We start from the raw sequence: 19,037 nt of genomic DNA, 5'->3' as shown, positions 1-19,037 counted from the left end.
CAGTAGTTTATTTTTGCTTTTGTTTCCCTTGCCTCTGGAGATGTGTTGAGTAAGAAGTTCCTGTGGCCAATATCAAAGAGGTTTTTGCCTGCTTTCTCCTCGAGGATTTTGATGGCTTCCTGTCTTACGTTTAGATCTTTCATCCATTTTGAGTTTATTTTTGTGTATGGTGTAAGAAAGTGGTCCAGGTTCATTCTTCTGCATGTCGCTGTCCCGTTTCCCCAGCACCACTTGCTGAAAAGACTGTCTTTATTCCATTGGATATGCTTTCCTGCTTTGTCAAAGATTAGTTGCCCATACATTTTGTAGGTCCATTTCTGCATTCTCTATTTTTTCCCATTGATCTGAGTGTCTGTTCTTGTGCCAGTACCATACTGTCTTGATGATTACAGCTTTGCAGTATGGCTTGAAGCCTGGGATTGTGATGACTCCCGCTTTGGTTTTCTTTTTCAAGAGTGCTTTGGCTATTCGGGGTCTTTTCTGGTTCCATACAAATTTTAGGATTAATTGTTTTAGCTCTGTGAAGAATGCTGGTCTTATTTTGATAGGGATTGCATTGAATATGTAGATCACTTTTGGGTAGTATCGACATTTGAACAATATTTGTTCTTCCTATCCAGGAGCATGGAATCTTTTTCCATTTTTTTATGCCTTCCTCAATTTCTTTCATAAGCCTTCTATAGTTTTCAGTGTATAGATTTTTCACCTCTTTGGTTAGATTTATTCCTAGGTATTTTATGGTTTTTGGTGCAACTGTAAATGGGATTGATTCCTTGATTTCTCTTTCTGTTGCTTCATTGTCAGTGTATAGGAATGCAACCAATTTCTGTGCATTGATTTTATATCCTGCCACTTTGCTGAAGTCATGAATCAATTCTAGCAGTTTTTTGGTGGAATCTTTTGGGCTTTCCATATAGAATATCATGTCATCTGCGATGAGTGAAAGTTTGATTTCCTCCTGGCTGATTTGGATGCCTTTTATTTCTTTGTGTTGTCTGATTGCAGAGGCTAAGACTTCCAAGACTATGTTGAATAACAGTGGTGAGAGTGGACATCTCTGTCTTGTTCCTGACCTTAGGGGGAAAGCTCTCAGTTTTTCCCCATTGAGAATGATATTAGTGTTGGATCGTTCATATATGGCTTTTATGATCTTGAGGTTTGATCGTTCTACCCCTACTTTCTTGAGGGTTTTTATCAAGAAATGATGCTGTATTTTGTCAAATGCTTTCTCTGCATCTGTTGAGAGGATCATATGGTTCTTGTCCTTTCTTTTATTGATGTGATGAATCACATTAATTGTTTTGCGGATATTGAACCAGCCCTGCTTCCCAGGTATAAATCCGACTTGGTCGTGGTGAATAATTTTCTTAATGTATTGTTGGAGCCAGTTGGCTAATATCTTGTTGAGGATTTTTGCATCCGTGTTCATCAGGGAAATTGGTCTATAGTTCTCCTTTTTAGTGGGGTCTCTGTCTGGTTTTGGAATCGAGGTAATGCTGGTTTCATAGAAAGAGTTTGGAAGTTTTCCTTCCATTTCTATTTTTTGGAACAGCTTCAAGAGAACAGGTGTTAACTCTTCCTTAAATGTTTGGTAGAATTCCCCTGGAATCAGTATTCAAATTCTTTTGCCTCATCTCTTTAAATAAATGGTAATGCATGAGAAAGAAGTCAGTGGGTCTACTACTTCTTGACAGTCGTCCTTGCCCACAATTCATGGTTGTGTGTACAGATGGTCCCCAACTTACGATGGTTTGACTTACAATGGTTCAAATTTATGAAGGTTTGAAAGCCATATGCAGTCAGTAGAAACCATACTTTGAGGGGCTCCTGGGTGGCTCAGTTGGTTAAGCGTCTGACTCTTGATTTCAGCTCAGGTGGTGATCACATGATTTATGAGTTTGAGCCCAGCATTGGGGTCTGTGCTAATGGTGTGGAGCCTGCTTGGGATCCCCTCTCTCCCTCTCTCTCTGCCCTTCCCCTGCTTGTGCGCTATCTCTGTCTCTCTCAAAATAAATAAATAAAACTTAAAAAAAAAAAAAAAGAAACCATAGTTTGAATTTAGAATCTGGATCTTTCCCCAGGCTATGCAGTGTGACCCTGTCTCATGATTTCAGAAAGCAGCAGCCGCAGGTCCCAGTCATGAGGGTAAACAACTGCTTCATTTATGCAACCACTCATACCCATACAACCATTTCAGTGCAACACGCAATACATTACATGAGACAGTCAACACTTTATTATGAAATGGGCTTTGTATTAGATGATTTTGCCCAACTACCGGTTAATGTAAGTGTTCCAATCACGTTTAAGGTGGGCTAGGCTAAGCTACGACGTAAGGCAGGTTAAATGTATTAAATGCACTTTTGACGTACAATCTTTTCAAGTTACAATGGGTTTGTCAGGTCATAACCCCATTATAAATCGAGGAAAATCTGTATTACACACAGAATGTCAAGAAATGTTGAAATGATTATTGGTTTTATTTATAAATTGCAAATACATATATGTTTGTATATTACTCACCTTAACAACTATTGCCAATGCTCTCCATATTTCCTCCAAAGGATTCCTGGGCCCATTCCTTCCTTGGTCTTGTGCACTAAATTTCAGAGGAAAAAATCAAGGTTACACTTGAGTATAAGAGTTAAAGCTATAAAACTTCTAGAGAAAACTTAGGGAACACCTTTATGACCTTGCATTAGGCAAAGAATTTTTAAATAGGATACAAAAAGCACATAATTACTAAAATGGCTAAAAAAATTTAAGTTGACAATACCAAGTGCTGGCAATGATGTGGCAAAATTGGAACTCTCATACATTGCTCATGGAGTTGCAAAATGGCACAGGCAATTTGAAAAATACACTGACAGTTTCTTACAAAGCTAATCACATACTTACAGAATTTTTCAAGCATATAGCTTATTATTATTATTAGTGGCAATATAATAATACAGAACTCTGAATTTGAAGCTACCTTAAAGATTAACATGTTGCTTTTCAATGAGACAATCTTACAGTACCTCTTACTGTATTTTTTCTGCATTTAAATCGCCACCTAGCTGTCTCTTTTTCACCTCATTTGTCTCCTGTAAAGAAACATTCCCATTCTTTAAGCCTTTTAGTTACTTATCTTATATCCTCTTTAATTTCTCCTACATTCTTTCAGATGAGGAGAGAAAAAGTCGACACTAAGGAAAGGTTTCATTTTGTCTAAATATAAAAAGACCATTTCAGTAAGATGATTACTAGGGAAAGAATGTAATAAAGTACTAGCAACATGTTTGAAGCTGCCTTTGGAAAATTAGCCACCCCTGCCCTTTCCCCCTGTCTGCTGGGTCTTTGAGGTTCGTCTTTGAACTCCCTGTGAATACAATGATGGTGCCAGGAAGGAATGAAAGGGAATGTGGATCTGGACAAATTGCCATTTGCTTCACTGTAGCATCTTGGAGATAATGACCCAAGAAAGTCAGAATCCATCATTCTGATGAGTCTGGGAAATAGAAATCTCCCTCCAGTCGACAGTTTGTACTCTTCTCGTTAGGTATTTAAAATTGTAATACAGAATAGGTCAGTCAGAGAAAGACAAATACCATATGATTTCATTCAGATGTGGAGTTTAAGAAACAAAACAAATGAGCAAAGGGAGAGAGAGAGAGAGAGAGAGAGAGAGAGAGAAACCAAGAAATAGACTCTTATTTTTTTAATGTTTATTTATTCTTGAGACAGAGACAGAGTGTGAACGGGGGAGGGGCAGAGAGAGAGGGAGACACAGAATCTGAAACAGGCTCCAGGCTCTGAGCTGTCAGCACAGAGCCTAACGCAGGGCTCGAAGGCACGAACTGTGAGATCATGACCTGAGCCGAAGTCGGACACTTAACCGACTGAGCCACCCAGGCGCCCCGTCCAAGAAACAGACTCTTAACTACAGAGAACAAACTGATGGTTACCAGAGGGGAGGGGGTGGGGGGATGGGTGAAATTGGTGATGGGGATTAAGGCATGCACTTGATGAGCCCCGGATGATGTATGCAATTGTCAAATCACTATATTGTACACCTGAAACAAACATAACACTGTGTGTTAAATACACCAGATTCAAAATTTTTAAAAAATTAGGTTTTACCCAAAGAATGGTAAATGGAAAGTGGTAGAACGTTTTCAAATTGGAGGGAGTTAGATCTGGGTTCTTGTCCCTAATGCAATTAACCAGCTGGGACACCTAGGGAAAATCATTTCATTTCTCCGGGTTTCAGATTTTCAGTTGTTAAGTGAAGAAGGGTCAGACTCAAAACTCCCTATGGTCCCTTTCAGGTCTTGCATTTCATGAGTTAGAGATGTCATGAACATTACTAGAGTGAATTGTTCTCCTTTGTGGCAATCTTAAGAGCATTAACAGAAGTAACTACTCTTGCTTACTTGGGTCTCAAGAGGGAAGCACTTCAGTGACTCAAGAGGGTTGAAGAGATGGAACACTTCAAATTCCATTTTATCACACACACTCTTAAAGAAATCCTGAAACGGGGCACCTGGGTGGCTCAGTTGGTTGAGCGACTGACTTTGGCTCAGGTTATGATCTCACGGTCCGTGAGTTCGAGCCCTGGGTCAGGCTCTGTGCTGACAGCTCAGAGTCTGGAGCCTGCTTTGGATTCTTTGTCTCCCTCTTTCTCTACCCCTCCCCAACTCATGCTCTGTCTCTCTGTGTCTCAGAAATAAATAAATATTAAAAAAAATTATATCAAGAAATCTTGAAACAGATTAGTGGATAGCTTGTGAATATGCAATTGGGTCACTTACAAAGTTACTGTCCATTTAAATATGTAGGAACTTTGGTGGGTTTCCCCCCCCCACCTCTATTTTCTGAAACAAGTGATAGTAATTATAATTTAAGAAAGGTAGGTGTTGCCAGAGTTTAAGATTCTGTATTCTTTTTGGTGAACAAGATGATCAAAGAAGTAAACAATAGGGTCACCTGGGTGGCTCAGTCGGTTAGACATCCAACTTCGGCTCAGGTCATGATCTCACAGTTCATGAGTTCAAGCCCCACATCAGGCTCTGTGCTGACAGCTCAGAGCCTGGAGCTTCAGATTCTGTGTCTCCCTCTTCTCTGCCCCTCCCTCACTCATGCTCTATCTCTCAAAAATAAATAAACATTAAAATTTTTTTAATATTAAAAAAATTAAAAAAAACCAGAAGTAAACAATAGAAGATGATCCCATACTTCCAAAATCTTGATCTTAAGGTACTTTTTCCAAAAGAAAAGGACACTTTCTATGCAAGATATAAAAACCATGCCATTACAAAATCTATGGCTAGAGAATTCATGATGTTTTGAACTTCTAAAGTTTAGAGTTTGCTTCTTTTTCTTCCCTGAGTGCCTCAGCAGCACATACCTGCATGCAGCATTGCCTAGTAACTGTTTATTTATGGTGACTGTGGGGGTCATTTCTTTTTAGCTTAATCTCAAAACTAGAAAATTCGGAGACAAGACAGTGAATGATTTATTTCATTGATTATCAGTTTGGTTTCCATTGATTTTCAAACTTTCTGCATTCTTACATTTTTGGAGTACCAGCTTTAAGCAGCTGAAGTTTTATTTTTATTTTTTTAAGGTAGGCACCACACCAGGTTTGAGCTCACCACCCTGAGATCAAGAGTCGCATGCTCTCTTGAGTCAGCCAGGTGCCCCTAGATAGCTGGATTTTTAAAAATCTAGTCTGACATTTGCCTTCTTTTAATGGAAAAAATCAATACATTTTCATTTATTGTGGTTATTGAAATATTCGGATTATAGCTCTTTGTGTGACCTTTTCTGCCTCCCCTCCTCATATTGTTGCCTTTCAAATTCATGCAGTTTTCCTTTCCTCTTATTTGATTTTTTTCACGTATACTAACTCAAAAGTAATATACTCTGTGTTTTTTTTAATATACTCTGTTTTTTATTTTTGTGGTTATTCCGACTATTTTAATGGAATAGTTGTCAGAGTTTAGTTATTCAGTATTTTTACTTTAAAAAAATTCAAAGCCCTTAGAATGTTTTAATTCTGACCACCCCTCACTATTTATAAGTTACTATCACAGTGTTTGAGGCCAATTATTACCACTGACTTTTATTACATTACGACCAATGTTATCAGTTATTACAAACAGTCACTGATGTCCTGATGTCTTTGAGCACCATTTCTTTTGCAACTGAGTCCTTCCTCTGAAACTCCTTCAGTGAGTTCTTTTGGTAGCAAAGTGTTTCAGTTTTTATTTGTCTGAAAATGTATTTTAATTCTCCCTAGTTCTTCAAGGGTATAGACTAATAGATTGACAGCTGTTTTATCAAAGCCTATCAAAGATATTATTCCACTATTTTCTGGCCTCCATCATTGCTGTTGAAAAGTTGGGTGTTGGCCTAATTGGTATTTCATTGTGAGTAATTATTATTCCATTGTGGGTAATGTGTCTTCTCTCTGCATGTCTTTTTATCTTTTGATGTTTGCAGCTGTAACTAGGTACAGACTTTTTTTCCTCTCATTTTGCTTTTTAGTTTGGTTTATTTTTACCAGACCTGTGTCTTTTAACAATTCTGTGAAGTTAGAGAGAGAGAACGAGAGAGAGAGAGAGAAAGAGAAAAAGAGAGAGAGAGAGAGACAGAGAGAGAGAGAGAGAGAGAGAGAGAGAGAGAGAGAGAGAGAGAATCCCAAGCAGGCTCCATGCTCAGCTCAGAGACCCATGCGGGGCTGAATCCCATGGCCCTGGGATCATGACCTGAGCTGAAATCAAGAGTCACACGCTCAGCCAACTGAGCCATCCAGGTGCCTCTCTTTTGATCTTTTTATCAATTCAATTTTTGACTTCTAGAAATTTTATTTGCTTCCTTTAAAAATCTTTTCGTGCATCTCTAGAGTCTCATGTTCTTTCCTCATATTTTGAGTCTTCACTTCTATTCCTTTAAACATATTAGATATAGTTATTTTATATTCTGTGCCTGATAGTTCCAACATCAGAAGACTTTTGGGATCTTTTTTCCCTGTTGTTTCTGCCATCTCTTATTCATGGCGCCTTGCTTCCTTATATTTTGCAATATTCAACTGAGTTATTCCTTTTCCTTGGATATTTATCTATGCAAATTTTTGAGGCCTGGATTTTATTTTCTTTTGCTAGACATCTAAGGAACAATATCACCAGTATGAATAACATTTTTTGCTTAACTTTGTTTTTTTTTTTTTGTTTTGTTTCGTTTTTTGTATTTTTGGATCACAGTGACAATATGAATTCAGGCTGGAGGTCCCAGGGAGAGTCAGTCTGTTACTTGCTGTCAGAGAGTGCTTTGACTTGGTTTAAAGGTCTGAATATTTCTTACTTTCCTGCATCTCAGGAGTTTTAAAAGATATTTTTATCCAACATTTTATTTATTTTATTGGGAGAGTCATTTACAGCATCTAATCTGCCATATGGGATAGTCTGGATATGGAATAGTCATAAAATTCCAAGTTGATGCAATTTATTTTTGTCAGTAGCATTTCTTTTTTAAGACGAGGAGCCAAATGATGAAAAAGCCACACAATTTGGACCAAGTTTTGCAGAATGAATAACTGAGAATTTATCACCAGGTAAAAGAGACTGTGGCTCTAACTCTGTGACCTCCATGGCACATAGAATATGACACTTGCCAGCTTTCAGGATTCACTATCCTTAAGGTCTATAACCATTGACTTTGGAATGTGAAATGTGAGTTTTAAAAGAGACTTGGATGAAATTCCTCATAGTAACTTTATGTTAATAAACAAGTTGTGTTGACTTCAGTGTAAGATCTACTCTGGGAGTGGTTCCTACCTGATATTGGATAGAAAGGAAGGCATAAAGTCCCACTGATGGATGTAACCAGCTGTGCTGTGCTGACCCCCAGAGAAAACATTTCTCTTTGCCTTCTTTTTTTCCCTTTTGACTTGATCAGTTACCCTGTAGTCAGAAACAGGTATTGTTTTCTGAGAATACTAGAAAATAGTTCACTTAGGAAAGTCTGTGAATAAACTACTCTTAATGCCAATAGCAAGATGGTAAACACTGTGTCCTAGAAAAAGATAGAGGACTGTATCCTGTTTCTCCCTCCATGCAACACAATGAAACCTGCTGTAGTAAGAGTTCCTTGACCAAAGGAATTAAAAGAAGTAAGCCCTATACTCAGCTGATGCTTTATGTAGCCAATGTAGATCATGATTTCTTCCAGCTTAAAAATGTTTCATGTCTTTGATTTACTGCAGGCTGCTAAAGGAAATTTCCATTATCTCTGACAAAGCAGTAGCTGAATGTGGCCTCCTCACTATAGGGAGGGTAGCTCATGGCCAGTGATGGCACCCTGCCTCCCCCAGGTCCTGATCAGGAAATCTAGAATGCTGGTCAGAGAGACCACTCACGCCGTTCAGAGTGCCGGTATAAAAATCTCACAAGCAGCAAATGGGTGAAGGGGAATGGGAGATACAGGCTTCAGGTTGTAGAATGAATAAGTCATAGGAATAAGAGGCACCATATAAGGAGTATAGTCAATGATACTGTAATAACAATGTATTGGCTAGAGGGTAGCCACCCTTGTGGTGAGCTTAGCATGAAGTCTAAACTTGTGCAATCACCATGAAGTATACCTGAAACTAATGTTACATTGTGCGTCAACTATGCTCAAAGACAAAATCTCAAGTAGCAGCTTATTCACTGACTGAGTTCCCACTGTGGTCTGGCATTGTTGCCACAGATGCGAGAGTGAGCAAAACAATCCCATCTGTGCCATCCGTAGGGACAGTTCACCGTCGTCCTCTGGTGGGGGACAGATGAAAAAAGACAATTCCATTATTAGAGTTTAATGAGGGCCTGCATAGGAGAGGTAGAAACTGCTATCTAAAGTGTCTCTATGTCCACTTTGTTGGTTTCACATTGAGCTTTTCAGCCCGAATTGTAATATATGTCACAACAGAGCATATAAAATGACACACTGGAAATTATCTCCCTAACATAAAAGAGACATGGATGGTGGGGGAGGGTGGGGTGGGAAATGGAGCAAGGAATGATGTGATGATGAAAATACTATAATCACTTGACCCTTTTTGACCTTTCAGAGAAGTCTTAAATATGTTAATATCAAGGGAGGCCGCTCAATAAGTGAAACATTGGTACATTTGTCTGACATAAAGTGGGAAAAGGAAGTAAAGAAAACTTTTAGTTTGGAACTAAGGAATCAAATTTTAGTATATTTCCATGTTCACAAAAGTCTTATTTTTAAAATTAATTCCTTATGTAAAGAATATTTTTAAGGCGATGAAAATAACCCTGTATGATATCATAATGCTGAACACATGTAATGCTGAACACATGTCATTATACATTTGTCCAAACCCAGAGAATATGCAACACCAACAGTGAACCCTAACGTAAATGAGGGACTTTGGGTGACTATGATGTGTCAATATTGGCTCATCAATATAACGAATACATCGCTCTGAGGGGGGGGGCTGTTGTGATGGGGCACACTATGCATGTGTAGGTGCCGGAAGTATATGTGAAATCTGTACCTCCCTCTCAATTTTGCTGCAAACCTAAAGCTGTTTTAAAAATAAAGTTTTGATTCAAAAAAAGAATACTTTCCATCTTGGATGTGAGCTCTGAGCACCCCCCCTTTATAATACAGCCATGTAAGGAAATATACACTACAGACTAAAAAGCCCATCAATACACAGGCTCCTTAGCACTCAAGAATGTTGGGAGTTTTCTTAGGGATAATAGTTAGGTAAAGCTTAGCAGTCTTGCTGGAGCATTAAGACCATTTTATCTCCTTCAGAAGCCAACCCTGAGTGCTGGCTTATGGCACCAGAGGCCCCCCTACACGCACCTTGTAATTGGGTTCTTGCTGCTTGCCAGTACCTGGACTTCCCTGTGTTCTCTCTGCTTGAGCTCTGGGCATAAAACCAGAGTTTGATAGTTAAGTATTTTGGCGACTGTCTCCCTGGTGACTGTGGTTGGAAATAATCTTTGACCTTTCCTCTATTGTTTATAGTGAAAACCTGACTCCAGGCTTACAAGCTTTCTTCTGCACTTTCCTGGAAAAGCAAGGCTGCCATATTTTCTCTTGGGCCCTGGCCATCTGGCCCACTCGCCATGCATTGTTTTCTTGGAGCAGGAGATCAGGGCAACCACCATTCTCCTGAGGGGAAGCAGGTGAAGGGAGGTGGGGGAGTGGGAAAGCCTAGTTAAGGAATATTGTGAGCACAATGCTTGCCAGGATAGCCTGGTATGATGAGAAATCTTTACTTTTTTATATCTTCTACCATATTCTTCTGCTCTGTGTGCCTTTCTCATCACTAGTCCTATCTAAAATTTTGACACTTAATTTCTCTTACTGAGAAAAAAGTCTGTATTTAGTTAAAATCATCACATTATTGAGAGACCTAAGTTTCAAGTACCTGGCCCTTTGCTTCACACTGTCAGGTCACAAGGTTAAGTTGTCTTAACAAATGGGACATAAAAGAGGGTTTTCATGAGTCCTAGGAAAATGAAATGTTATTTCTTAGGATACAGACTTAGGATATTTCTTAGGATATGGGATGTTGTGTGCAAACTCTGGGTGCTGGTGATAGTCGATGTGAGTGGAAGTGAGTTAGGCATCAAGGAAAGGAGGGATATTACATAAAAGGACATACTCAGCCTATCTCATACATTTTGCTTAGGGCAAAATTAGCACCCATCACTTCGCATACATTTACCCAGAGGTAATTTTCCTACTTACCAGCAGGGGAGTGTAGCGTATGGTAGTCAGATGGTTGTAGTTTTTTTTTTTTTTTTTAAATTTATTTATTTGTTTTGAAAGAGACAGTGTGAGCTAGGTTAGGGGCAGAGAGAGAGGGGAGAGAGAATCCCGAGCAGGCTCCACCCTGTCAGTGCAGAGCTTGACATGGGGCTCGGTCTCACGAACCGTGAAATCATGACCTGAGCCAAAATCAAGAGTTGGATGCTTAGCTGACTGAGCCGCTCAGGAACCCCAGGTGATTGCATTTTGAAGTCTCCTTGTTAAGTAGGAAAACCAACTGGCTGTTCAGCATTAATTTGGGGACCTTCGTTTTGCACGTAACCTTTGAACAAGATGAAACTTCATGCGGATTTTTATTGGTAGTTTAAATAGCTTGTTAGACTTTTATTTTTTTTAAAGTAAACTCTACCCCCAAAATGGGGCTTGAACCCACGATCCCAAGATCAAGAGTTGCAAGCTCTACTGACTGAGCCAGCTAGGCACCTCAAGATTTTTATGGTTGTTGTTGATTCCATGACAGGTTCAATTTTCACTAAGTTAAAAAGGTATTCATTCCTGATTCCCCCCCCCCCTTTTTTTTTTCTGTTTGGTTTCTAGTTGGCTGGTTTCAGTTTTTAAACTTACCTTCAGGCACATTTGTCCAGTCATGTGAAGTTCCAGGTAAGCATGGCTTCTTCCACAGGAATCAAATCTGGCCCTTTTCTGTATCCCTACATCCAAATCCTACTGGTTCTACTTTCAAAATATAATATATTCCTGAATCAAGTATGTCAACATTACCATCTTAGTCCAAAACGCCATACCTATTTCCTAGACCATTGAACTAACCTTGAAACAGGTTTCTTGTCCTTTGCTTCCCACCCACCCAGCTGTCAGGTTGAGCTACTGAGTCTCCAAAGGTTCAAATGATAATTTTTTTTTCAAAGCACTCATCTTGGTGGTCACTTCCCTTCCCCCAATTACTTTTTGCCTTATCTGGATGGTCATCCTTGGGTCATCCCCTGACAAGTGATGCATGGAAACTAGAGATTGCATCATGTAAGAACAAATTGCTGCTGTGGAGTGTAGAGTTATGAAAAGAATATTCTAGTTCATGTTTTTTTGCAAAGGATTTTTGCAAAGGATTTCACCAATAAGGGACTCTCCCCTTAAAAACTTATGCTTCAAAATAAACAAATTCCAGGACAAAAGTTTAAGGTGATCAAAGACTCCCAAGGGTATAAGCAGAAGGTCACATAACTTATGAGGAAGAAGGTCCAGGAATTATCAGGCAAAGATAGACTTGGGGCTATATAAACTAATACGATGACTTCAATAAATATGGTAGCATTAAATACAGGGTCAGGTTGAAAAGAACATTTGTCTTAAAGGAATTTCTTTTCTTCCTCTAGATTTCTTTTTGCAGGCTTCAAGTGCCGTTCCCTTCTCCAGCCGATCTCAAGTATGACTGTATGCATTACATCTATAACTGTAGCAAAATGAATGCCAGTCTGCAAACTCCACTGTGTCAGAAATCTACATTTATTTTTTTTATAATCTAATTTCTGTTTTCAGCCCTCATTCCTCCAATGCAGCAGAAGTTAATCTCTGCTAAATTGGGCTAAACTGAGGATTTCCTACCACCCTTCCTAGAGTTGCCTCTAATTTCTGGAGGATGTTCCAAGTGACAAGAGGTGGGGCATGGGGGATGTCGGTCGGGTTTGAAGCTGGCCTCTGGCCATCATCTGTCCATGCTGGCTGGCATCCACTGTGATGGCCAACAAGGGGAACATAATACCTCCACCCCCTGCGGCTCCCACAGGGACTACACCCTGTTAGCTATCTGTTGGCCACACCTGATGGTTGTTTCTCTTTTAGGCCATTCTTGCTCTTTCCCTTTGATCTGAGAACACACAAACCCATCTGGAGCTTCAGTAATTCCCCCCACTTGAGTGGGTGGGGGAGAAGGGGAGGGGACAGCCCCTGTTCAGAGGCTACATTAGCACTATGCTCTGACTTCTTTCTAGCATGTCTCCTTTCCCCACACCTGGGAAAGCTTTGTGTAATCTTGGGTGAGAACTCATTCTCTAAATTACCAAGTAAACTTCTATATCTTATTTATGCCCTGCATATTTTCCCATTGTCCTTGGGGCCTGAAGTTTGAAGACTTAAAAGCCAAAAGAAAATCATTTTTCCTCTGCTGTTAACCTCTTCTGCCTGGGGGTAACAAAACTCAGAATAATCTATCTGCTGTTTGAAAGAGGGTAAGAATGAAGAAGTGGAGAAAATATTAGGGGAAAACATTGACTAATACTTTAGTATTAGTGGTATCCTACCTCATACTGATCAATTCCCTAAACAGAGGTAGCTGGAATAGCCTCTGAAACAAAGACTAAATTTTGGATGTATGCTGATACATATAAGCTCTAATAAAATACATAGGAGCTCGTAAGAAAAAATATTATTTGTAACAAATGGAAATTATTGAGGATATAATTAGATTACATGGGGTCCATCTGCTATCATCTGACCTTGGAACCTTAGGTTAATTGCTTTACCTTTTAAAAAAATTTTTTTAAATGTTTATTTATTTTTGAGAAACACACAGAGAGAGCAAGAGAGAGAGAGAGAGAGAGAGAGCATGAGTCAGGGAGGGGCAGAGAGAGAGGGAGACACAGAATCTGAAGCAGGCTCCAGGCTCTGTCAGCACAGAGCCTGATATGGCGCTCAAACTCATGAACCGTGAAATCATGACCTGAACCGAAGTCAGAGGCTTAACCGACTGAGCCACCCAGGTGCCCCGATTGCTTCAACTTCTAAGCATGGCTTTTCTCATTTGTAAAGTGGAATAATAACTCTACTTCACAAGTTTTTAGTAAGATTTAAATTACATTAAATAACCAAGATGATGCATGATAGTCACTCAGTAAATGCTTGTTCTTTCATTCATCCATCCATTCGTGTGTTCATCCTTTCTTTCATCAGGTATACATGCCTTACTCCTGTAATAGTAAGGCTATAGACACTGTTAAAAACTTTTTGCAATATGAACAAACACCTGTTGGGTAAAGGGTGTGACTCTGACCTGGCCATTTGTCTCGACCGTAATAGACATATGCCCCAAGTAAGATCAGTGAAGGTAAGCCATAAATTCACTATTCCCACGGGTCTGATGCACAATACTCATGACCAGGATCTTCTATTGCCCCTAATGGTTTCTAGTAAATGAGCTTTGTGCAGAAATAATACCTTTCATGACCAAGAGCCTTTAACTGTGCTATTGTAGACAATAGCATCCCCCTCACCTCTTCTCTGAGTGTTACCAATGACATTTTCCTGGCTTCACGTAAAGAGTTGAATGGGATAAAATCTTACGCACAGAGCAGAATTCATAACTATTATTTTTGTTTTAATTGACGTATAGTTTTCATACAATAAAATGAACAGATCTTAAGTATTCAATTCAGTGAGTTTGGCAATTCCATACACCCATTCAGCGACCACCCAAAATAAGAAGTTAACATTTTCATCACCCCCAAAATGACCCTCATGCTCCTTTCTAGTCAATCCCCATTATGGCAGAATTTTTTATTGTAAAATCTCCCAAATGTTCTTAGGGATGTCTTCTACTTAACATTTGTACTCTCACAACTCTCTTCCATTGGAAGTAAACTAATGAGAGGCTTGCATGCATTCTATCAATATTCAGAACTATTCTATGTGGTAGGAACTATTACTTCTTCTATTTTACACATGAGAAAACTGAAGCTTAACGAGATAGAATAATTTACCCAAAGGCCAAACATCTCTTACTTCCTCAAGGTCTCCACATCTCTTACTCTCAGATCTGGGACTTGAACTCAGATTGGGCTGATTCTAGAACCTGACTTGTAAATCACTATGCTAAAGAGCAGATCCGTCCTGAGGTGTAGCTAACAATTGCAACTTTCCTGGATTGGGATTCTGTGCATCTGTTATTTTGACAAAAGGAGAAAAAGTAAGTTGGTTGATTTAATACTTTCCATTTCTTTCATGAGATCCTTATAAGCTCTGTTACTCTTTCATTAACTTGTGCCTGCAAGATTTGTACCAGTTGACTGTTAAGAACCATGATAGAGATCATCATGATGATGACGGTTATGAAGGAAAACATTTTTGAACACTGACTATGTGGCAGGTGCTATGTAAAACACTGCCTCTAAATTTCTTGATTTAGTTCTCCTAATGACTTTCAGGGTAGGATCTGTTATTAGCAGTTTTACAAACTAAAAATTTGCAGCTTAGAGAGCCTGAGTGACTTTGCCCAGTCCTGCACAGTGAGAAAGGGGTAGAGCTCACTCTGAATCTTGTCAGGCTGGCCTGAATGCCTGTATCTCATCCACCGCTGAAAACAGCCTGTTAATCCTCTATGTATGTCCTCAGTCTTGTTAATAAAGAATGGTCTTGGTTCCTGCCTGAACTGGATTTCACCAGTATAAATATGTGAGTGTGAACTCTGCCAGCTGGCTCACTTTTAGATAAGATCCTGTTAGTCCCAAAAACTTAGCTCCACCTGTCTTCAGAAACTTGGAAAACAGCTGGCCGTTGGCCAAATTGTGAGGTAGATGAAATTTGTCTTAGGCATTTGATCCTCCTCTGCACTCTGCCCATCCCCTCTGAGTATCCTGTCAAACAAAGACTCTTCTTTCAATTCCTGGAGCCCAAGTCTTTCCAGAATTACTGAGTCCTTCAGCCTCTGTCTGTTAATGTGTTCAGACCCTCTGATATGCCTCTGACTCCTCCCCTGCCCCAGCCTGTTGATTTTCCCGTCCGTAGCTGAACAAATTTTATTTAAGCTTTCCCACCCAAGCCTGTGCTAATGTCCTCCTGGAGGGTTGGTGAAGGACCTCCAGATGCCTGAGGCTTTCTAGAGCTAGGACCCCTATTTATTTTGGCAACCTCGGTGGTGTGGCTCCCAGGACTGATTGGAAAGGAAGACAAGGCAGCTTTAGTGGTAACAACAGCCAATCATATAGCATTGAATCTAAATACTTAATATGTTGTAATTTATTTAATCCTTACAAGAGTCCTATGAGGTCTTAGTCAAGGCTCCAGAAAGAAAGAGGAGGCACACACAGATGGAATTCTGAAGAGAATTGAAAGCAGAAACTATTTGCAGATGTGTAGGCAGATTTAAGGGAATCAGTCAGGGATATTGAAGCACCAGCAAACTAGCTGCCTTCAGAAGCTGTTCCCACTCACAGGCTGAAAAGGGGAGCAAGGAAATGGTGTAACTAGGGCCTGATGAGGAGCTATTCTAGGAAGAGCTATTTTGAGAAACTGTCTGCAGTCATGGAGAGATGTGGCCAGAGCCTTGGTGGTGTGACCAAGGTGGTGTGGCCTTGGTGGCCATCTCTTGGGGTGAGATGGCAGATGAAGTGAATAGTTTGGGGTCGATGAGGTGTTGAGGGAACAAACACTCTAATGTTCCCTTCCATCTTCCAATTTCCCTGTGGCTGAAACAACTAGAAGCCTGACATCAAGGGAATCTCAGTGATATAGGATTGAAGTATCAGTCACCATGGGGCTCAGTATGGGGCAAAAGGACAGAGAATAACCCGTCCATGAAGAAGCTGTGGCACAGAGAGATTAAGCAACCTGTCTTAAGTCACACAATTAGGAAGTGGCAGAACCAGGATCTGAACTGAGGTTGTCACATCTGATCTGGTGTGGAGGGGTTCTCCCACACTTACATAGTGTCTTACAGTTTTCCCAAATGCCTCCAGGAAAGAAAGATTTTAGAAGGTTTATGCAGAAGTTATTTTGGAGCAGGTACCCCAATCATATTATTCCTACTGAATTGGGATCAATTCTAGGATCAGGCATTTGGTACTCAATAATGGATGGCACTGTTGGAATGAATCTGGGCCAACCATGGAAACTCACATGGGTCTTATGTCACTGGCCACAGAGAGGAGCCCCTATTACAGAGAAAAAGTTCCATTCATCTGTTCAAAATGTCCCTGTACACAACAGACCTCTGGAAGAAATGACTTCATGACAGATACAGGTAACACTAGTAGGCCTTGACCAGTTCAGTGGGTTAATGACAACTAACATGGTCAAGTTTATGAAACAGAAAGATCATGAAATAGTAAGTTTGTGAGAAAACCGCTGATAAGATGGGGAGAATCATTCTGCCTCAACATAGGAGAAACTGAGACTTGTGGTTTCTGTGTGAGAGAAGCCAGTACTCAATTTGAACTTCTGAAAAAAAAAAAAAGAAAGAAAGAAAGAAAGAAAGAAAGAAAGAAAGAAAGAAAGAAAGAAAGAAAGAAAAAGCCACCCACCTGGGTTGAACCCAATCAAGGCAGACCAAATGATAGAAAATACAATCATTGTGTGGAGACATTTCCTGTGAAATGAGAGGACGAGGTATGGAAAAGCACTCTTTTGTGAAAAAGAAAAGTCAAAGAAATGAAATGATTAGAACACATCTTTTCATATTAAAGAAGGAAAGCTCTAATGATAGCCTTTTATAGTTTATTATCTTATTTCTAATTAAGTTTTTGTTTTCTCCTTTGTAAAATTAGGCAGTGAGCTGACACTTTTTATATAAACCAGACAACGGCTTCTGTGAAGGAAAATGGTGAGGCTGGAAAGAGAGTGGAGGCCCAAGATGATGAACCAGAGAGTAAGAAAAATACCATACCAATATTTCTTGTGTAATTTAGCAACAAAAATGTGTAGCATGTAATAGGATACTGAGGCTTCGCATTATTGCTGTAATTTGAGAAGCAAAGTGGTCTTACCAACCTAGCAGTCCTATGATAGAACCCTGTGAAAAGTAAGTGACGTGCACTCAGCTTTTGATCAACTGAATATTATATGCCTAGAGAATGCTCTTTTCTACTAGACATTTTTCTCTCCTACCCTTTGTTCAAAGAGTGTTCTCTTAAAATTCTTTCCTATTAAATTATTTCAAATGTGGACATTGGCTTTAGGGAAGAAATTTTCATTATTTGTCAAAAGGGTATAATTTAATTGGCTTAACAGTCTTTCTAGAAGTTAGCAATTTCCAGGAGTTGGTTATTAACAATGTTTATTATACAGTAGGGTTTCAGATTACAGTTGGTTTGTTACAAGCCGTAAATACTGGAGGCATACTATATATAAATAGACATGCATACATGAGGAATGCACTCCCTATCTTCCTTTCCTCTGGACTCCAGATTTGTTGGGATTCTGTGGGACTGACCACGTGGGGGTAGAGACCATAAAAATTTGTCAGAAGGGCTCCATTTGAGCAATGATATCAGGAAAGGAGAGTCAAAAAGGTATATAGTCTAATGTACATGTATCTAATCCTCCCAAGGGCTGGGAATTTACTTTTGCATTTAAAAGTAAAGAAAGTAAAAATTAAGGAAGTGCTGGAGGCTCAAATGAAGTTCAATCCCTTTGTGGCTTCTGACCAGAGCAAGAACTATAAAAGGCATTTCGACATACCTTCCCACATGCACAGGAAGATTATGCCTTCCCCTCTCTCCAAAGAGCTGAGACAGAAGTACAACATTTGATCCATGCCCATCTGAAAGGATGATGAAGTACAGGTTGAGTGAGGACACTACAAAGGTCAGCAAATTGGCAAAGTAGTCCAGGCTTACAGGAGGAAATACGTCATCTACCCTGGTGAGAGAAGGTGAATGTCACAGCTGTCCATGTGGACATTCACCCTGGCAAGGTAGTTATCACTAGACCAAAACTGGACAAAGATGCCAAAAAGATCCTTGAACGTGAAGCCAAATCTCACCATGTAGGAAAGGGAAAGGGCAACTATGAGGAAGAAACAATTGAGAAGATGCGGGAATAAAGTAATGTGATATATGACTTTAAATAAAAACTTAAAATGAAAAAAAAAATTAAGAATGTGATAAGAATACCACCATCCAATTTGTAAAATAAAAGATTAAATTGAATAATGTCCTTAATGATCCTAGAACTGGTTTACCTTTAAAATACTATTTAAGCCAAGGGCATTTGTTCACAATTAATACATACAGGAAGTGGCCATGAGTATGGTCTGTAACCATTCAGAAATAAAGTATGATCAACATCGTTTTCCTATCAGATTTATATATAGTGGTGTGGTTAATGGGATAGAGAAGAAAAAAAAAAGGAGATTAAAAGTAAGCTTTGTCTCTCCTCTTTCATACTTTGGGAGGGAGGGAAAAAATAGTTTGCTGAGCTTTCACAATACATCATCTACCTGTTAACTGTCCTCGAGTTAGGGTGGAAAGGCA

General features: G+C 39.5%; 1 long non-coding RNA gene and 1 pseudogene across 1 annotated transcript in view; one reads left to right on the top strand and one right to left on the bottom strand.

Moving 5' to 3' along the window:
• Positions 1 to 19,037, bottom strand: part of LOC122472268 — a 57,710-nt gene that overhangs the window by 12,136 nt on the left and 26,537 nt on the right. Inside the window, exon 3 of the long non-coding RNA XR_006294397.1 lies at positions 2,524 to 2,599. This is a non-coding gene — a long non-coding RNA (uncharacterized LOC122472268). The remainder of the gene's footprint in view (positions 1 to 2,523; positions 2,600 to 19,037) is intronic.
• Positions 17,865 to 18,637, top strand: LOC122472267 (annotated as a pseudogene).

The sequence above is a fragment of the Prionailurus bengalensis genome, chromosome B4 (genome assembly GCF_016509475.1).
Source record: "Prionailurus bengalensis isolate Pbe53 chromosome B4, Fcat_Pben_1.1_paternal_pri, whole genome shotgun sequence".
NCBI lineage: Eukaryota > Metazoa > Chordata > Mammalia > Carnivora > Felidae > Prionailurus > Prionailurus bengalensis.
The sequence above is the reverse complement of the archived record's forward strand: the minus strand, read 5'-3'. Positions and strand labels throughout refer to the sequence as shown.